The sequence below is a fragment of the Rattus norvegicus genome, chromosome 8, assembly GCF_036323735.1.
Source record: "Rattus norvegicus strain BN/NHsdMcwi chromosome 8, GRCr8, whole genome shotgun sequence".
Taxonomy (NCBI): Eukaryota; Metazoa; Chordata; class Mammalia; order Rodentia; family Muridae; genus Rattus; species Rattus norvegicus.
The window spans coordinates 102,350,209-102,371,531 of NC_086026.1; the positions used below are offsets into that span (position 1 = coordinate 102,350,209).

General features: G+C 38.9%; 1 long non-coding RNA gene across 1 annotated transcript in view; it reads right to left on the reverse strand.

Annotated features, from left to right (window-relative positions):
* Window positions 1–2,498, reverse strand: part of LOC108351767 (uncharacterized) — a 43,789-nt gene extending 41,291 nt beyond the window's left edge. The window contains exon 1 of the long non-coding RNA XR_005488377.2: window positions 2,189–2,498. This is a non-coding gene — a long non-coding RNA (uncharacterized LOC108351767). The remainder of the gene's footprint in view (window positions 1–2,188) is intronic.
* Window positions 2,499–21,323: the final 18,825 nt, after the last annotated feature.

The following is a 21,323-nucleotide window of genomic DNA, read 5'->3' on the forward strand; positions in this document are numbered from 1 at the left end:
GCAGGACTTTTAAAATTTCCAGGCCAGGAACCGAGGGAGAAGGAGGAGATCTGACATGCTGGGAGGACAGAGGAGATGCGACACCTGAGAAGGTACAGGACAGAGAGCATAGGCGCTATGTAGTAGCCAGGGGAGAGCAGCCCCAAGAGTCCAGGGCAGCAAAGATGGAATATAGATTTTAGTAAGTAATAATTTTAGAATACTGGAGGGAAGTGGGTTAGCCACTTGGAGGTTAGGAAGTGACCTAGCCTTTGAGCTGTTTTAGGTATATCAAAATATAAGGCTGTGTGTGTTTGCTCGCACACGCGCATGCGTGCGTGGGTGTATGTGTCTTTCATCCAGAACACTGGGGTGCGTAGCAAGGAATACGGTGCCACCAAAATAATTTTAAATATTTAATTGGCTACTACTATAGGTATCTACCCTAGGACAACACCCAAGACTACTACCTACTACAGCAGAGACAAGACTGGACACTGTTGCATAAAGTAATCAGCCCTGGACTTGACGGATATAGGCAAAATGATCAGGATTTCAGGGTTATAGTAAGCTGATCAAAGAGTCTAAGGTCACTATGCACTACAAGAGGGAGACCTACAATCCCAGTACCCAGGAGGTAAAGGCAGGTGGCCAGTTTGGTCTGCCCAGTGAGTTCCAGGCCAGCCAGAACTGCATAGTGAGATCATATTTCTAAAAGAAAATAAAACAAAAGCAAGCAATCAAAAAAAACTCCTCAGGTGAAAATAACTCTTGAAACCAACAACAAAAACCAAATGAATAATGAAGAAGAATAGAAGAGGAACAGGAAAATCCTGCAGTGGGGAAAAAGGCAAACTAAACAAAGCAACAATAAAACCCTCTAAATTACTCTACTGAAGTCTGTAAATCGCCTTACATTATGTATAGTCTCTATTTTAATGTCTTTCATATGTCTTGACAGTGTAACCTTGAATGACACATGCACTATATACAGTATTCTATATGTATATGTGAAAATACTCATGACATCAATCTATCCTATGCTAATGTTGGGAATAATAAAAAAAAATCACAATATGCATCCTCTGTCAAAAGTCAAAATAAGGGCTGAGGTGATAGCCAGAACAGGTAAGAATGTTTGCAGTACGTGCATTAGGACTGAAGTTTACTTTTTTAATGCCCATGGGAAAATTTGTGCATATAAAGATCTATAACTGAAGCCCTGTGAGGCGTGGAGATGACAGGGTTGGGGATCATTGGGGCTTATTGGTCAACCGCCTAATTTCAGGTTCATGGAGCGACTCTTGTTCAAATGAGCAAGGGCGAGGATGATAGAGTAAGTCAGCCTGTAAACTCCTCTTGCTTCTGCGTGTGTATACGGCGCATATAGAGTGCACATACCCAATATATTTAAGTACTCCCCCCCACATATACATATACACATACGTATACATAACCCCTGAACACAAAATTCCAATTAGAAAAGCTTTTAAATTTTTACTTTATACTATTTCCAGTAAATGAATCCAGTACTATTGTTGAAATTTTTTCAATTTTTTAATCTATTTAAAATAGATTTTCTTATTAAAATAAGCTTCATTAATCCATTTTTTCTTCTATTCAAACTGTCTGCCTTTTATTTTCCCATCACATGCAATGGAGAATTTAAGTACATGGGAAGGTAATTAACAAAAGTTGTCTAAAAAGCAGTTCAGTATAGAATTATCACCAACTAAGATATCATCAAATTGGAAAATTAGTAACTTCTAAGAAACAGCTTTTGCTGATTTGCATGCAAATATGATTGGCTTAATTTATTTAATTATAAAACTCTTCAAACATTTTCATTATCCTCCTGTGAAGAAATTTTAATTATACAATGTGCTTTAACATTTTCTACCTTGCTGCTGTTTTGCAAGATAAAGCAGGCGTTCCACCCACCCCTGCCCCAGGCAGAAGTATGAGTTTTTGTTCACCTTGGAAGTTCTTGGATGGTTTATTGTGTGTCATCTACCTGTCTGAGTTCTATCATTCATCTCTATGCAATCTTTCACCCATATTTCCGTTTGCTTCTCTTCAGTTCTATGTATACTCCTATTTGCATTGTTTTATCATTCTCTTGCTTTTCTTTATAGTTCACAATTCTACCTCAACACTATGTGGCTAATTTTCATACATTGTAAACTGTATAAAAGGGAACTGTGCTTACCGTCTTAATCATCGTTCTATTGCTGTGAAGAGAAAACATGGCCGTGGCAAGTTATATCAAGGAGAGCCTCATTTAATTGGGGCTGGCTTACAATTTCAGTGCTTTAGCTCATTGTCACCACAGCAGGGAGCATGGCAGCACATGGTGCTAAACATGTTGAAAGCACCAGACACGATGCTAGAGAGGAAGCTGAGAGTTTTACATCTGTATCCGAGGGCATGAGGGGGCGAGCGATGGGAGAGACACTCTGGGTCTGACTCTGCTTCTGAAACCCCCAAAGCTCACCCTCTGTGACATACTTCCTACTCCAACAAAGACACATCTACTTCAAGGACACGCCTCATAATGCTGTCACTCCCTGTTGACCAAGCATTAAAATCCCTAAGCTTATGGGAAGCATTCTCATTCAAACCTCCCCCTCACACTCCATGAGCTTTCTTTCACTCAGTGTTGTGCTTTTAAAGGATGCCTGTCAATGAAGCACTTAAAATGCCTCCTGCTTGCTCCAAATCAGGGCTACCAGATTTCATTTATCTTTTGTCTGGTCAGTAGAGGGCTGGATTATTTCAAGTGTTAGTCCTGTATGATGCTGTCTTGAACATCCTTGTGTTCTTCGTCAAATAACGTGGCTAAAGAAGGTCTAGAATAGTCACAGCATTAGGTATCTTGAATACAAAACTTAGGCACTAGGGAAGTCAACAGCTTACTGAGTCAAAGCACTTACACTGCAAGTATGAGAACTTTATTTCTAATCCTCAGTACCCATTAAAGACAGTCATGGCTGCTCATGTTTTTAACCCCAGCAATGGGCAACAATAAGGGTAGATCACAGAGCACTCTGGCTACTAGCCTAGAGGAATACTGAGTCTCCAGATAACAAACTCTTCTTGAGTCGAGAAGGTGGGAAAGAGGAAAGGGAGAGGAAACCCAACACTGTGTTCTGGCTTTTTAATCCATGTTCATGGACAAACACTTTCATACAAACACCACCGGCTCCCACTCCATCCCCACAGCTACTCAGGTACATTCACCATACACATGAAAGAATCAATCAACCAATCAATCAATAATAAATTCACTTCGTTCTGCCTGTGGATCATAAAATAGAACTCCCAGTTCCTTTTCCAGCACCATATTCAACTCTGTACTGCCACACTTTCTACCATGATGTTAATGGGGTAAACTTCTGAACTATAACTCAATCCCAATTAATTACAGGATTATATTTAATGATTATATAATTCCTTTACAAATTGTACTGGATTATAGTATTATTTTCATATCCTTAGCATGCATTTTTTTCCTACTATGTGTATTTTAGGTGTCTCCCATTTATGTCCTCTTTTGTTCTTGTCTTTATACTATTCCTCTTTAAAATAGAAGGTCTTAATTTTTGTGCATTTAAATTAGCATCTTGTTTAAGATTTTGTTATGCAGACTTTACTTTCTATCTTTTGTCCCTCCCACATGCATATTTTAGGAACTTTTTATTTTCTATTTCACACAATTCCAATTGTCCACTTGGGAAATCTTGGAGTTGCACATTCTCCTGGATTCTGAGTCTTTCCTGCTGCCTGACATTTAGGGGTGGTGGTGGCTCAGGGGCAGTGAATTGCTGCGTCTTCCAGCTCCCACTCAACTTTGTCCTTCAATCAAGTATTCTCATTGACTTTAAAATTTAGCAGCTTTAATTGTGCTCTATCACATTTTCAGAAATGGGAGTTCTTAATTTACTTTTTCTTATCAAAACTAATTAACTTGTCGAAATAGTCATAGACATAGAAGACTGTCAAGGACCATTTGTAGACCTATTGCTTCTTGGCTAGAGTGGCTGCCAAGGCTGCATCTTGGCTGTTCCTTACAGTAGAAGGCAGGCACGATCATGGCGTCATTGATGCTTATTTTCCAGCACAGTTGCTAGGTCTAAGGAAACTGTTTAATAATGGATTATCACTTCACCTGAACTTAACCACCTGATGTGGTTACTGTGCACACAATGAAGCAGGGTTCTCTTAAGAGTGGAGAGAGGCCAGCTTGAGATTTGTCTGGTTGATAAATAATCAGTCACTGCCTGTCTTAGTTTTTTTATTGCTGTGAAGAGGCATCAAGACTATGGCAACTCTTAAAAAGAAAGACAATTAATTGGGGCTGGCTCAGAGTTCAAAGGTTTAGCCCATTATTGTCATGGTGGCGAGCATGGCGGCACACAGGCAAGCATGGTGCTGGAGAGGAGCTGAGAGTTCTATACTATGGTTCACAGACAGGAGAAAGTGAACTGTGAGACCTCAGAACCACCCCGTAGTGACATAGTTACCTCCGACAAGGCCACACCTACTCCAGCAAAGGCACACCTCCTAATAGTGCCACTTCCTATGGACCTGTGAGGCCATTTTTATCCAAACCATCACATTGTCATTGGCAGCAATGAAGCTGGTAAGAAATCCAGGAAGAAGCAAGAGCCTAAAGATCCATAAGCTAATTGAATAAAAATCAAAGCCAGCATGAAAACATTTGAATTATGAAGATAAAAGACCATGACTTGGTAATTGCTTCAATAATAAGCATAAAATACATCCACGGGGAAGAAAGGGTGAAAATTACCAGAGAAAATGTACATCTCTCAGCTTCTGCTCCAAACTTTGTGGGAAGGTAACACAAAGCAAAATGAGGGCTTGGCAGGAGCTTGGCAGAAGCACAGTGTACTTGAGCATGGAATGGTGGACAGCATCTTTGGTCAAAGACCTGGTCTTTTTATTTTTAACTTGTCACTGATCGATGCTTTGATAAATTACAATGGATATAAAATACTTGAAAAATTATATATATGCAAATCATTTTTATGACATTCTTAGACAAACTAACAGGTTTGTAGTTTCTGATGAAAGTCTGTGTTTGCCTCCCCATTCCTGAATCATCTCACTGCAAAATAACAGGAGGAAGGTTACCCCTCTGCAGTCTACAGTTTGTTTGCATTTCTGCTTTTGAACAAACAGGGATAGGAGATTCATTTCCAACAACTTACTCCAAATGACACTTGGAGCCCGAACTGCCTCTGTTTTGATCACCTGTTACTTGGATCCAAGCAAAGGGGAGAGTCTAATCTAAAGAGCTCAGCTTGGCCATCAGCTTCAGTTTCTCTTGACAAGTTCTAGACTTTAGAAGCTATGAATCTCATCCCAGCATATCTGAGACAGACTGGAAATGGGCCTGTTTCCTGTGTTTCTGTAGCACACTTTCCTGCAGCTGAGATGGTGCAAGTAAAATTGTTTAGAAGCAAGTGCCCAGAATCTATATCTTTGCTTCAGAAGAGAGGAAAGAAGTTATTTTATAAGGGAAAACTGCCTCTTCTTTTTGAAGATTTGGTTGGAATAATTGCTGTAATAATAATTCTTCAAATTAGCATATCTTATGTGCAGACCCCAAACATGGTCTTGGTTGAGGCTGAGATTTGTTTCTGGTGTGAGACAACTTCTTCAGGATACTTAACCAGAGAGATTGCTTGAAGTCTCTGTGTCCTCACCATCCAATGGGCAGAGAAAAAAAATACTCCTTGAATTCAGCTGAAGGTCTTTTAGAAAGGAATGTTGTAAGATATTTTTGGTAAATTAACCTCTTCAAATTCTGGATTAATACCCAGTACTGGAAAGAGTGTTGCTTCCTCTAACAGGTTTTGCCTTTTCATTAAAATATATTGTGAGGGAAATGTGTATAATGCAGATAGAAGTCCAAATGATTTAAATATCTGAGGAAATGCAAGATTTTCATGGAGCATGGTGCAACCATTGCTATTTTGTTTGGTGGCCTGGAAAGCATATCACCAGAGAGCATGAACAGTAGAGAACATGGAGAGAATAAACAGGCCACTGACTTTTCTGCAGGCTAGTAAAAAAATGCAGGTCAATTAGTGTCAAAGTAGGAGAGTTCTAGTTCAATTCAGGTGGATGCCTGAGAGAACAGAAGACTGTTCACAAAAGACTGACATCCGAGATTAAATCCAATATGATTTCTCTTTTCTTTTCATGTTCTGTGTCTAGTATGGACCCTCCACTGCCCAGCTATGTCCAGATTACTTCAATATCCTGCATCTAGAGATTAAAAAAGAAATCCAATTTCAGCCAAAAATTGCTGTTGCAAGAGTGGCTGTTTGCCTTCACTCACTCTGAGGTAGAAGCAACCTCACTATTGTGCTAGAATGGAAGGTTGGCTGCTGTTATGGGCTTAACTGTGTCCCCAGAATTTTTCTGTTGGCATAAGGAGACAAAGAACTATGGCAAAAGGAGTCTTCAGTGTGGACCCATACTCAATGCAGTGGACATCCTCATATGGGTAGGAAATTGAGGATTAAAACGCTGAAGGAATACTATGTGAAAACATGGAGAAAGCTTTCTGCAAATGAAGCAAGAGTCTCTTAGGAAGGCAAACATCCAGCCTCCACAAGTGTTAGAATGTAAGTTTCTACTGCGCAAGCCCTCAGTCTGAGGAATTCTGTTGTGGCAGCCCTAATGTCCAATAAAATCTGATCACATTACAGTTCCATGTGGAAAAACTAACATAGAACCACACATTTCAGTGAAACATGACAGAACATTTCTTTTGCGATGGGTTGCCTATGACTTTAGTGAGTCCCCAAGGTCCATGTTCCAGCAGCTTACTCTCTAGTTGTATAGAGTGGGAGGTGGAGTCTCCTAGAAGGTGATCAGGTTATTGACGCATCAGTCTTAGAGGGAAATGCTATAACTCTCATAGAAATGGACCAGTTTGTGATATTGGGAAGTTATAAGGCAAGTTATAGTTCATTACATCCACCAACATGCTTGATCCCTCTTGTTTATCATGTATGATACCACCAAGGGAGATCATGCTAGATTATAACACCATGGAGTATTTAAGACACAATAATTGTAAATCACAGGGTTTATTCTATTAATAAAGTAGTTAGCCTTAGGTATTTGTGTTATATTAACAACAAACAGATAGTTAGTCCCCGATTGTGCCATATTAATAATCAACCCTGCTGAGTGACTAATTACATTCATATCTAGACATCAAAATATTGCTTACTGAGCAAGATGTAAAATTGAAGAGGACAAAGAAAATGTTTGAACATCAATTAATTTTATAAAAGGGCATGACGAAAAGGTATATTTTATTTATGAGAAATTTCATCATAATATTTCCAGGGAATTGTGCCAGACAAAACAGGAGTTACTTATCTTAGTGTTAGGAGTTGGGTGCCTGTGGACTAAATACATTAGAAGGGATAATGGGAGGGATAACGAGCTTTATTATGAAGTCATGCGTAGTACTCACCTTTTTCCGTCCCTGGATTTGATGTTTAGAAGAACATTGTTCTCTGTGGGTTGCCTCATGTGTAACAGAGTGTCCCCAAACCTTAGCAGTTTCAATTAAAAAAAGGAATGCTTAGCTGTCTCCACTTCTGTGAGGCAGCAGCTGAGTTTGGCTGAGGTTGGAGTCTCTTCTTACAAGTATTTAATCTAGGGGCTGGGGATTTAGCTCAGTGGTAGAGCGCTTACCTAGGAAGCGCAAGGCCCTGGGTTCGGTCCCCAGCTCCGGAAAAAAAGAACCAAAAAAAAAAAAAAAAAAAAAAAACCAAGTATTTAATCTAAGTGTTGGCTGTATTCTATTTCCATTCAGTATAAGCTTGAGGCAGGATCTGTTTCCGAACTTGTGCAGAGGTGGGTGGTAAACTGTAGTTCCATTTGGAAAAATGAACTGAGATTCCTGGTACACCGCTAACTGTTGGTTGAAAATCACCCTTAATTCCTTGCCTGTGACTTTCTCTGTAGAGAATCTCAGCCCACAACTAGCTTTAGCAAAGTGTAGTGTGTGTGTGTGTGTGTGTGTGTGTGTGTGTGAGACCTTTTATATTTGAATCATGGATACATCATCATTAATTTGCTTGTACTATTTCGAATTGTTAGAAACAATTCATTAGACCTAGCACATCCCCCAAAGAGAAGGTAAAACATGGGAAGCATGTTATTGAAGTGTCTGAATATTGAAGATAATGGAGAAGAACGAAATAGTAATATTAATATTAATTCACATAATTTACTTACTCAAAAATATTCTCTCACTGTCTACTTATTATAAAAAGTAATTTTGAGGCTAAAAAGAGCATTCTACATCTTATTTATATTTTAAAATTCACTGAATTATTATAGAGTTCACTTTTAAGAAATGGCTTATTCATTTCCTTATTCAGTTGTGAATTAGAATATTTTTATGTAGCTCAAACTTGCCCGAAACTCAGTATCCTTCGGTTCTAGCCTCCTCAGTGCTGATCACAGATATGGTAGCCTCACCTCTGGCCTGACAATGTCTGTTCAGAATGTAGGAATCTATTTATGATGTTATCTAAATCCAGCATAAACTCTTTCCAAGAGATTGCCAAATTTTTCAAGTTTGGCTTCTGTTAATGTAATAAACACTAACCAAAAACTACCTTGGAGGAAAGGAGACTTATTTCATTTTATACTTTCAGGGTAATAACCCATGACTGAGAGAAATCAGGGCAGGAACCTGGGGGCAGGAATTAAAGCAGTAACTGTGAAGTAATGTTGCTTATTGGCTTGTTGTCAATGGCTTTCTTATGTACTGCTGGACAACTTGTCCAGAATTATTACAATGGGCTGGGACCTCCTACATCAATCACTCATTTAAAAAAAAATGCCTTATGGGCTGGAGAGTTGGTTCACTGGTTAAGGGCACTTATTACTGTTAATGACCCAGGTTCGATTCCTAGCTCCCACACAGAGGCTCGCTACCTCCTTAGACACCAATCACACATGTGCTGCACAGTTGTACATGCAGGCAAAACACTCATACACATAAAATAAAAAAGATCTCTAAAAAACTAAATAAGTAAATCCAGGCATAGTAGTGCTTCAGGAAGTTCCTGAAACTAACTAGATTTATTAGGAGCTTCCTTCTCCTATGAGTAATGAAACATGGTAAATTGTGGGTCTATTGAGGTCCCAGTTTCTTCATTCAAGATGAATTATTATTGTTGTATGTTCCAAAGGGAAAAAAATATCCTCCCGTTTTAAAAGGAACAGAGTGCTCCTTGGCAGAGCACTAATGAATGCATTATGACCCTGAGAACCCTGTGTCAGTCTCGGTATGATCACCTTGAGGGATATGTTCCAATATATAACTTTAAGAGTAATGAATACATTAAAATATAACATTGAGACTATTTTGTTAAATAGAGTTCATAATATGATAAAAGGATTAAGACTTTAAAATAATAAGATACAATGGATGAACATAACCACAGGATCTTCCTTTACAAGAAGCATTCTCTTATATCATGTATATATTTGTTATCATAATTTTCTTAAAGTATCAAAAATTTCATATCTCAAATATCCATTTCCTTTTTAAAAAAATTCAAACTACAATTGACTTCTGTACTGTCAAAATACATTAGTAGAGGTACATCCCATAGCATTAGCATGTGATATGGAGATGTAGGGTTTTTGAGGATAGGGGGCTGGATTTGCTCGTGTACTTTAATTAATTGTACTTCCAAATTTTCACCTTTATTTGTTGATAAAGGATCATCATTCTCTTGTTTAATAAGTATAAATTTTTGATACTGAGATCATCATGTCATGAAATACTTATAGACAAAGGGATTATTTTAGTGTTAAAATATAAATATAATTTCATGTTGTATCTTTTAATAATAACAAATATACTTTTTATCAGAAAAGCTAAAATAAATTTCAATTTATTATTTAAAACAAAACAACAAAGAATCTCAGTTAATTCTTCCTCTCCAAAAGCATAGCAATTCTTTTCATTTATTTATTTTTCAATTTTATTATTGTATTCTTTCATAAGAGTTTAATTTTGTTAGCTTAAAAAAGGATATTGTGTGGTAAATGGATTGGAGAAGCATAACAAATGCAAACATACTTACAATCAATTTCATTGAGTAAATTAGCAATCAGTTTGCACTTAAGACTGAATTGAAATAGATTAGAAATGTAGAAAGTTCCTTTTGAAGTTTATAGAATGAATAGGAAAATATAGGATAGCTAGAGAGAATTTCCAGGGACTATGGAGAAAAATTAGGTAGATAAAAATTGGATTCAGAGTGTCCTCAAGGTCAATAAAACACTCAGCAAAAATGCATATATTTTATTCCGTGCTTATCTGATACTGAATCTGGACTATTCTTCAACTTCTGGAAAAATTTCAGAAACGCTTATTTTTCTGTAATTCTGTTTTCATATTGCATTTCATATTCACACACAGGCACAAATACACACACACACACACACACACACACACACACACACACACACACACGGAATAAATATACAGAATTGGAACCATGCACAGGCTGCAGTCCAACTGATCTAAAAACTGGCTCACTATGAATGGACCATTCAAGGGTCTAGTTGTTAGCATTCTGTCTAAGCTCTTACGCCACAGTTACCTGGCAGCAGCCAGGCATGCCTGACACTATACAAGGGGCTTCTTGCCCCCTCCTCTCTCTCTTGCTCCCTCTGACTCCTCTCTTGCTCTCACCCTCTTCCCCGTTTGTCCCTTCTCTCCCCATTTCCCTCTCCCCTTCTTTCCACATGTTCATTGCTGGCCTCTACTCCTCTACTCTTCTATTTCTCTGCTTCTCTCTTTTTCTACCCTACTACTCTCTTAACTCCTCTCCCCCTGCCTGAATAAACTCTATTCTATACTATACTGTCCTGTGGCTGGTCCCTCAGGGGGAAGGGCTGTCTCAGCATGGGCCCACTGAGGCACCCCTTTCCTCAGACCTCCATAGAACATATCCCCCTCTCCTTATCCTTTTATAAACATAACATTGGTACCAAAACTCAGGATATATCCTCTCCTTATCTTTTTATAAACACATCACTAGAAGATACTCAGTCCTACAAGGCTGGGTGTCCCAGCTGGTCTTCTGTATGTGGAAGTAGGATCCAGTGCCAATGAAGAAATGGAAATGCTAGCAAGGTGAGAGCAAGGAGGCAAAGAAGAATGAACTCTTCCTTCTTCCATTGTCTTTATCCAGTCAAAGCTGTGGCACACATTAAAGGTGTGTCTTCTTGCCTCATGGTCTGGATCAAAGGCATGATATCTTCCTGTCCCAAGACCCAGATCCTAAATGTGCCCTCCATTTCTGGATTGGCATTCATTCCGGAAGCAGTCAAATTGACAACCAAGAATGGCCATTACACTCTGATTGCTCTCCACTAAAAACTTACACACAATGGAAGTTTAAAACTGGGGGATAACTCTAGACTGTGGGTGACCAGTGAATTTTCTCAAGTTCCTCACAAGATTTTGCTGAAGCCCTAGCATGTGATGCGTTGTTTCAGACTCTGAAGTCCTGCACGCTGAGCTCTAGACCTCCAATGAGTTTTGCTCAAGATGAGATGCTTTGGACATTCTGGACATATTAAACTTCTGACAGAGGCCTTGGGAAGTTAATGTAGTTTCTACAATGTAGTGAGCCATATTCGATTTGGGCCTGGCCGTTTTGTGACTGCATAGCTCAAGGTGGCTATGTGACTCTGGGCTGCATGGCCACAGAGGTTCAACCTTGAAATGACTGCCATACAGACATGAGATTGTTGAACTAAAGCCTCTCCCAGGAAGACCCTGGGAGCAATGACAGGATGTTTCAGCCTGAGCAAAACACCGGATGTCCCTGAGCAGATTCCTGAGAAGGGTTCGACCTTTTCAAAGAACATGTCCCCGGAAGACTGTTGCCTCTTTGTTATAGGAGGATATCTTGCAGTGTAGTGATTCACCTTATATCCTTGGGCATTTCCCAAACTCCCCCACTCTAAGCTTCAGTTCCTGCTTCTATTCCTGCCTCAGAGCTTTAAATACTGTACATTTCTCTCAATAAACGAGACCTTGACAACAGGATCTTATTTGGTCTCCTTGTTCTCTCGCCCCCCATTTAGGCCCAAGGGTAGCGCCCCTTCGGGACCCTGAATAACTGGGTCCCCGCTGGCGGGGACACTACAAAACCATGTTGCATTATTGTTTCTTATTATATTGAAAGGTGACTTGGGGCTTAGAGTCTCAGAGCCTGTCTTGTGTTGTACGTTAAAGAGAACGTTATCATCTATAATAATTTCTAACTTCTTCAAATTATTTCTATGTTTCTACCTCAAGTGCTCCAAGAAACATCATTTATGTGAATTTATGGCTTTTAGTTAAGGAATTTAAATCGTGGTTTTCCTTTACAAGGTGAAATCAGCTTTCAGTCTTTTTGTCTAGATATAAGTCACCATATCCCACTTCAGAACAAGTGTGGTAGCCCATTTGCATTTCTACTTATTTTTCATGTTTGTTTTTAGTTTTACTTTTTGTATAACGATATCCTGTGTAACTATTGTAACCTGGATTACTGAGGCAGGAGGGCTTAACACTAAGTCAGTGCAGAAGCCTTGTTTCTGGGGATTGCCTAAGTATTTCTTGGAGGCTCATTGGTTGATATCTTGGTCTCCTGCATTTGATTTCATTGCTGGTAGCAGAGACTTCAAGAGGTGAAATGTAGTGAGAAGTTCTTTTAATACTGAAAGCATGTTCTTGTAGAAGATAGCCCTTTCCTTTTCTAATCATAGAATGGAGTTAATGTTTCTGCTGCTCATCAAAATGCACTGCTGTATGACAGGCCCCAAAACTATGGAGTCAACTAATAATCATAAATAAATTTTCCAAACTGGAGGAAAAAGAATTTTCTCCCTATAATATTATTTTCTCAGATAAATGGTACATAAATAAAAGGTGATGGACAAATTTATTTTTCAGGTATGAGTATGCAGTTGCATACCTTTTGAAGTCTCTTAACCATGTAGAATATGTTGGCCACTATCTGGTAGATGGTCTGACTTCAGTAAGGTGATATCTTCTTGTACTTTGATTTGTTTGTCTCCAGAGAGTTTTGATCTATTAAACATTTGCATGTGCTTTTGAAAAATGTTTGTTTACTCACTGTGCCTCTTTTAAATTTGGTTCTTTGCAATTGATCTATATTAAGATCTTATATGTGTTATATTAATATTTTATTAATATTTGATAACATGCTCTAAAGGATAGAGGAAATTTCCAGAATCTTTTAGAACAGATAGGAGTTGGGTGGATAGTGAACCAGCTGCACCATGGAAAAGCTGAGGTACTTACAATTCTCAACCCATGAGGATAGATCTTGAGCATTCTCATGATGTTACTCTGGGCTTGAGAGATCCGTAGAGCGTCACTGAATTCTGGTGAGAGTTACACAGCAGACACAGCCACAAACTAGCAAGAGGCAGATGAAACAGGTTAGCATTGCTGCTTCTTTTCCTAAGCCTTTTCATCTGCCAGGGAGATGCTACCTCTTTCTGGAGGGGAATTTTCTTCCTACAGTTAATTCTTCCCAGAAATGCTCTCAGTGACTCATGCCTAGAACAGGTCTCCTAGGGGAAACTTAGGCCCAGTTAAGCTGATAGCAAAAAAGAACACATGATTTGCTATGTAGCTTTCATCCATAATCAAAAAGATAGTATCATGTAAGTTTTACTTGTAAATTTTTATTTATTTATTTTATATTTATGAATGTTTTACCTGTACGAATATATGTATACTATATACATGTCTGGTGCCCATGAGGTCTGAGGGGCGTGTCAGATCCTCTAGAGCTAGAGTTATAGGTGTTGTGGGCCTCCATGTGGATGCTTAGAACTGAATCCAGGTTCTTTACAAGAAAGACAGGTGTTCTTAACCACTGAGCCATCTCTCCAACCTCCCTAGAAGCATTTTATTGTTTTGTATTTTTACACTTTGGAATGGTACCTTTAAGTCTTTATTCTTTTGAGTTGACAGTGTGTGTGTGTGTGTGTGTGTGTGTGTGTGTGTGTGTGTGTGTGTGTGTAAGGTGAGTTTAAGTCCAATATCTTTCTGGTTGTTGGTATCTAGTTTCTCAGCTGCCTTTACTGAAAAGGGTATGGTTAGTTGATTGCCTGTACTTGGTATATTTGTCTAGGGTTGGTTTAAGAGTCTATAAGAATGTCCTCAGGAGTTTAGCAGAAATTGTGTTGGGTATGTAGATAATTTGAGCAGTTGACAGTGCAAAAAAAATTAACTCTTTAAGTCCATTAATCCAAGAAGAATTTTCATGTATTGATATTCTCTTCAGTTTCTTCAATTAATGTTCCCTAGTTTTCAGTGCATGAATCTATCATTTCCCTTGTTCAGTTTATTCCTAAATACTTTGTCTCTTTTATTGATATCATAAATTGGTCTGCTTTCTTAATTTTTATATTGTGAAATCAAAGACAACAGATCTTGGAAAGGATCTAAGGAGAGAGAAACCCTTGTGCACTACTGTGAGTCCAAGTTGTTGTATTTATGCTAAAAACCAATATGGAAACTTCTTTAAAAATTCAAATATAATTGTTATAATTTTTATTTATTCAAGGAAACTGATATGAGAATTTTGAATATGTATCCATTCTCCCACTTTTTATAAAATTATTATAATAGCAAAGACATAACAACTACTCAAATGTCTGTAGATAAATGGAAGGATAAATAAAATATGGTATAAACATTCACAAGATAATAATAATAATTCAGACTTCAGGAAGAAGTCTATCTTACCATTCACATCATTGATGATTCTAGAAAATGTTATGCCATTTTAAAAATTTATTGTCTCATACATGACATTTCAGTCAGTTAAACTCACAGAAGTAAATATAGGCTGCTTAGAGTGGTGGTCGCCATGGTTGAGGAGGAGGAGAATGTGGACAGATTGATCAAAGAGTGCCAACCTTCAGTTATTCCAACCAAATTATGTATAGTATGATAATCTACCACATATTGACTACAATAAATTCATCTTATGTTATATATTTGAAACTCGATGAAAAGAAGGTCATAAACATCACTATATACATTTGCAGAAAATATGGTGGTAGGTCTCTATGATGTATTGGATTTGCAGATTGTATGATCACTCTAGCATTGGTCTGTGTCTCAATAAAGCTGAAAAATAAATTTTGAATAATTTTACATATCAAATAATAATTTTACATATTAAAGCATCTTTGCAATATGAGCAGTTACAATGTGGCTTCAGTTTTTTGGCAATGTCTACAATTTACTTAGGCATACTATCTTTTTTTTTTGAGTGAGAAGATGATCTCTTCAAATTAAATAATATAATTGAAGAGTACCATATATTTCATTTCTTTGTGGCTCAGGTTGTTATAAAGATTTATTTATATTTTTGTGTATAAGTTTTCAGCCTGACTGAATATGTGTGTACCATATCCTTTGTCTGGTTCTCAGAAGACCAGAAGACAGTGTCATTGCCTTAAATTGGAGTTACAGACAGTTGTGAGGCACCATAAGGATACTCAGAACTGACTGCAGCTCCTATGGAAGAACATCAAGTACTCTCAAGTGTTAACCCATCTCTCTAGCCCCTTTGGCTTACAGTTTGAGATGAATCTTTTCATAGTCCATGTGCTGACCTGGGCTTTGCCTGTCACCCAATCTGTTATTCTTCATCCTTCCCTCTGGACTGCCGGGAGGTAAGTGAGTTCTGTTGTAGAAGTCAGGCAGAGAGAGTTCAAGACTACCTCAAGTCAGAGTTCCTTTTAGCTCCAAGTTTTCTATTCTACTTGCCAGAAATAAGGTCCTGTTTACAGTTGGCATGTGTAAAGGTTTCCTTGTTGCAGTTCCTTCTGTTTATCCTGAATGGTTTGTCTGTATGTGTTTTCTGGGCAGGTGACTGCCAGGTTGGCATGACTTTGGTAGGGACAGAATGACATGGTTCCTGCCCCCTGGGACAGGGCCAGCAGGCATGGACCTCCATCCATGAGTATGGATGACTGATGTTGGTGTAAGTCTTGTTTGTGTAAGAATGTGCATATTTTACTTTCCTCTTCAAAGAATGCACCCCCCCCAGTTAATGTTAAGATTAATGACTCCGTGATAATCAAAGACAGCATGAGTTAGCATGAGTCTAGGAGGTAGAGGTGTGGCTAATAATATCCCAGTACAATGGTAAATACTGGGACCTTCAGGACAGCACTTAAGGCTATGGAAAACAACTCTAAAATCATGACTTCAAAAATATATAATTTCTCAAAAAATAAAGAGGCAATATGGATTATATAAGGGGCTTACCGATCTAAAGGGACAAAAGGAGCTGCCTTGTAGCTAGTCAATTTGTCAGAAAGATACTGAAAAAGGAGATAAAAAGATTTAGAGTGGTGATCACAGGAGATCTTACCCAGCTAAGTCAGTTTTTTTGTTTGTTTTGTTTTGGGTTTTTTATTGTTGTTTATGCTTACAAAGGCAGGCAGATTTCAATATTTAAGTCATCCTAGAACAGTGCAAGGTTAGGCCCAGGCCTGGTAGAAATGGTAATCTCTGGATGGGACTCCTCCCAGCTACTTTATCATACCTCTGTGTTTAACAGAGACAGGCAGATCTCTGAATTCTTTTTCAATGTTAAAAGAAAATGTGTGCTTGCTGTCTCCTCAGAATTAAGGGGCTGGGGTCACGAGATGCTGATGCATAAGATAATCAAAAGAAAACCTGGAGCAAATGACTGAGTTGATATGTAAAATAAAAGACTGGGCTTATGATTTGCAAGAGATGAGCTACTCAAAGAAGTTTTGAGAATAGCAAAGAGAGAAGTTCTTGGAGAATTGTCTTGAGGAGAGAATAGCAAGAGCAAGCTGGAGAGAGAGAGAGAGAGAGAGAGAGAGAGAGAGAGAGAGAGAGAGAGAGAGAGATGGGGGAGGGATGGTTGGGAGATCTCCAGAGAAAACAGAACAGAGAGAAAGCAGTCTAGATAGCTGTCTCAAGCAGAACATGGGCTGCCAGTTTGGACCCACGATTTTACTTAGAATTCCTTAGTTTTCACTGCTCCCAGACACCCGTTTTTTCAGAAGCGCTCTCCAAGCAGAGGCTGGTACTTGGCAGGTGACCTGCCTACAAACAGAACATGTGAACTTACCCTCCCAGCACCTCCCATTATCAGCAACCTTTCATGTGATCTTGTCTGCAGTGTAAAAAACTCACGGTCTGCTGTTGCACGAGAACTTTTCCTAGGAAAACCAAACATCACTTTCCTCTTAAATTGAGACCGTATTTATTTGCTTTGCCTGTTTGAGAAAGTAAAGAACATTGGGATATTAAAGAAACAAATATTCGTAGCCTGTATTAAATTGGAAAGGAAGATTCTATTAAGGCCTCTGTCATAATATATCTAGGAATATTTCAGTAGGGATTTGCGGTAGGAAAGAAAGTGTACTCATCTCTGAACGCAGCACAGGAAAGTGGGGATATACAGTTATTGGTGGTATCTGGTAGCTACATATGTAACCGCAAAGGTAACAACAAAAAACAAAACAGAAAAGAACTTCCCTGGACAAACATTAGTCACACACCTCTGAGTACATTCTTCTAAGCGAAGAAAAGGGAACACTGTTTGCTGTAACCAAAGTATGACCATGCTAGACTCTCTTTGCATCATAAAAATTTAAAAATAACCCCGTTTAAGTCCTATCAGTCTGAGCCTCTCATATCCATATTTAATAGCTCTCTACATACGGCAAGTATCAGCAGCTTACGCCATTTGGAAAAATGTCTCATCCTCCTGTCCTGGCTTCAAGTTGGACAGGTGAGTTTCCCTTACTCCTAGGCTATCCTCTTAGAAATCTTCTACTCCTTGATCCCGTTGTTCTTGGGGCTTGATCCATACTCTTAATGTTGCTAATGCTTGTGATCTCCACTGAAAGAATTCCAGTGAGTGGCAGAGTGCCATCTGGAAGACACAGCTCATTAGGATAAACTAGAGTACGCCCTCAGCTTTGAGAACAGCTTTTTCTGAGGGGCTTGTCCTGACCCAGCAGGCTTGGAGGACATTATAGCTGGATTCCCTCACTCCTAGTTTACAACCTAGAAAACAACTGTTCCAGTAAGTGACTTTCTGGTATTATCTATCTGAGCAGAGTAGTGACTCACTTGTCCAGGGTATATCCGGCCCTGTCTCCCTTATGACACTCTACCACTCATTGGAATTCTTTCAGTGGAGATTGCAAGATTGAAGACATAAGAGTGTAGACCTGTATCCCAGGGACAGTGGGGGGTCAATGGATGGAAATTTTCTTTTATACCATAAAGGAAACTCACCTGCCCAACTTGATCTAACAGGATTCTTGAAGGCAAGCCAGGGAGATGTGCACAACTTTGTGAATGGTGAAAGCAGGTGCAAATCATTATATGTAGAGTTATTAAATATGGATATGGGAGGCTCTGGTTGATACAATTTAAACAAGATTATTTTAAAATTTTTACAATTCAAATACAGCCTCCCATGGTCACACTCTGGTTTATAGTAAGTAGTGTTTCTTTCCTTTTCTTTGCTTGGGAGAATGGATTCAGAGGTGTGTGACTAACACTTGTTGAAGGGAAGTGCTTTGTCAACGGGTAAGAGGAATACTATCCCCTGGTGTTTATATGTAAATGGAAGAGTGAAGTTTTCACCTTTGAAGTGCATGTGGTTGAGAGGAATGTCTAACACTTCTCTCCAAATTCCTGCTTCCCTCTCTTGTTCCTATTCCACTCATGCATTTTGTTTTTTGTTTGTTTGTTTGTTTGTTTTTTCTTTTTTACAAAAAACCTCATACGCCTTAAATTCCCTTTATTAGATAACTGAAAACAAATAGTTCCAAGAAAGGAAGGCAATAGAAGGTATTTGGCGAGCAGCAGAAGCAGACAGGCTTGTCCTCCCTCCCCCACCAAACAGTCTGTGAACAAGAGAAAATTTTTCTTATGAAAAAGAAAATAAAAGAAAAAAATAATACTGCACAATAATTATTCCTTACTAATACATTTTCAAGCAAGGACTGCCTGAAGCAAGAATTGTGTTCTTTTCAGTAGACTCCCTCCGTGCCGGCTCTCCGCGGGACTGCAGCTTTTCCCTTTCTTCCCCTTCCTTTGCCTTTTGTTCCGCCTTGAAAGGCTCGGAAATGAGCATAATGGCTGTTTTCCTTGGGCACTGAGCTGAGAGTGAAAGCTGGGCTCCCTGTGGACTGAGCATTTTGATGCAAATTTACCCAGAAGAAACAGTGCTGCTGATGGCTGCCGGACTCACCTAGTGCGAAGGGAAGCTTGACTGCTCCCTGTCTGGAGGCTGAGTATTAACTACCCCGTTAAGCAGCAGGTGCGCCTCCTCCGCACCCCCTCCCCACACTCAGACCACATAAGTCTCTAGAAAAGACAATGTCCCTGCGGGAACTTAGCTAGCCCATAAGGTGTGGAGGGGGGAGAAGGGAGGGGGGACATATTTAGACCACAAACCTGGCAAAACAAAAGTAATCGGAGCTATTAGAAAAAGTATTTACATTGCTGCCAGGCTTTCAAGCAACTGGTCTTTAAGAAAGCTTTTGCTTTTCAGCTCAAAAAGTAACAATTTCCTTAAATAAAAGCATTCGGCTACAAAGCTGGAAAGCTTCTGCAATCCCGAATTTCTTTCACTACTCCACCTTTATTGTATTACCATTTTTTTCTTTGACATCTCCTGCATATTTACAAACTGACACAGGCCTTAAAAGAAGATTGAGACTGGATTCTTGCATTTTTGGATTGAAATTTTCTTGCAATTCTTCTGAGAATATTTCCTAATGAGGAAAGGTTCTGAGAGATAAGGAAACGACCATTTCAAGTTCATATGTTGGGAAAATGAAAACCACACCGAGTTGCTCTAATATAGAAAGATTCAATTATTGTGCACTCATGTTACTTTGTGATAATTACTTAATGAACAAGAAATAGAATTTTATATGGTATATTTACACGACAAAATACATAAAAGCATTTGGGGGAAAAGATAGGGGGTCTGGAAAGATGTCTCACTAGTTTGGAGCATTTTTTTGTTTTAGTATAGGACTTGGGTTCAGCCGATTCAGCAGGGACATGATGGTTTTTAATCATGTGTAAATCCAGGTCCGGGTGAATCAAGGCCTTCTTCAGGCCCTTATGAGCACCAAGAATGCACGTGGTGCACATAACATACATGCGCATGTAAAATACATATAAATACAAAATATATAATTTTATGTATTTTAAATTATGGAATCATAAAGAATGTGTCCTTGTACCTAGCTAACTACTTTTATTGAAGAGGTAAAAGTCACCTTACTGTTGTATGATATGTTTTGAAAATCTGTGTACACAGGCATACATTTCTATCTTGTAGACAGTGTCAATGCTTGTGAATGTGATGCTGTACCCAAGGATGTAGGCCCTTGGCTTTCAAAAAATCTGTAGAAGGAAGAGAATCATACTCTCTGCCTTTCCACTGAAAAGAAAACAAACTAAAAACTCTTAGAAAGGCTTTTCTGGTCACCACATGACACAGGTCAAAGACTTCTTCCATACCCTGAGACAAGGAACATTATTTATGAAGCAACGTTGATACGGATCTGAGCCCACAGGCTGCCTATGTTTCCTCCTGCTTATGATTAGAGCACTTCTTATCCAGTTAGACTGTTCACAATCATCAATTTCTTCCCTAGGACTAGAATAGAAGATGCATGATGGGACCAATTGCTTCTGACCTCAATTTCCATATGAAGTCCCTGTGACTAATATTGGTGGATAGCTTGACTACATCTGGAATCAACTAAAACCCAAAGCTTTTGAGCAGGCCAGTCAACAGCACCCACTCCTCCACAGCCCCTTCTTTGGTGCCTGGCATGGTGCTCCTACTCTGACTTCTTGTCTCGACTTCCTTTGATGATGGACTGTGATATACCACTGAAAACTGAAATCAGCCTCTCCTGGATAGTTTTGGTCATGGTGTTTGTTCACAACAATGGAAACCAAGACACTTCATGGATCATTAATCCTACATAGCATGAATTTGTATGATTTTTTTCTTGTCAGTCTGTATTTTGTTATAGGGTTTTCAGCCATGAATTTAGTATGGATGAACAAAATGTATTTCTTTCTTGGAACTGAACGTCACACAATTTGTTAGATAGAGGGCACATGGGCTGTGCCACCAGATGGGCATAAGAACCGCTGAGGCTGAGTGAGCTTAAACCCCAGGAATCTCAGAGAT